Source organism: Juglans regia, unplaced genomic scaffold (assembly GCF_001411555.2).
Source record: "Juglans regia cultivar Chandler unplaced genomic scaffold, Walnut 2.0 Scaffold_18002, whole genome shotgun sequence".
NCBI lineage: Eukaryota > Viridiplantae > Streptophyta > Magnoliopsida > Fagales > Juglandaceae > Juglans > Juglans regia.
Genome location: NW_023348750.1, coordinates 1 through 201, shown reverse-complemented (window position 1 = coordinate 201; position 201 = coordinate 1). Strand labels below are relative to the sequence as shown.

At 48.8% G+C, this 201-nt stretch overlaps 1 pseudogene; it reads left to right on the top strand.

Annotated features, from left to right (window-relative positions):
* Positions 1–107: 107 nt before the first annotated feature.
* On the top strand, positions 108–201 carry LOC118345232 (annotated as a pseudogene; the record flags this gene model as incomplete).

The window sequence follows — 201 nt, the reverse complement described above, 5'->3', positions numbered from 1 at the left end:
CCCATCGCGTAGCCATGGGTTTGGATCAGATCTCCGATTGGATTGGGATCGGAAGGACGCTAGTATGTCGCTCAAGGATTATTTGAATTTTAAGTAATTAGATTGATGGGTGCGATCATACCAGCACTAATGCACCGGATCCCATCAGAACTCCGCAGTTAAGCGTGCTTGGGCGAGAGTAGTACTAGGATGGGTGACCTC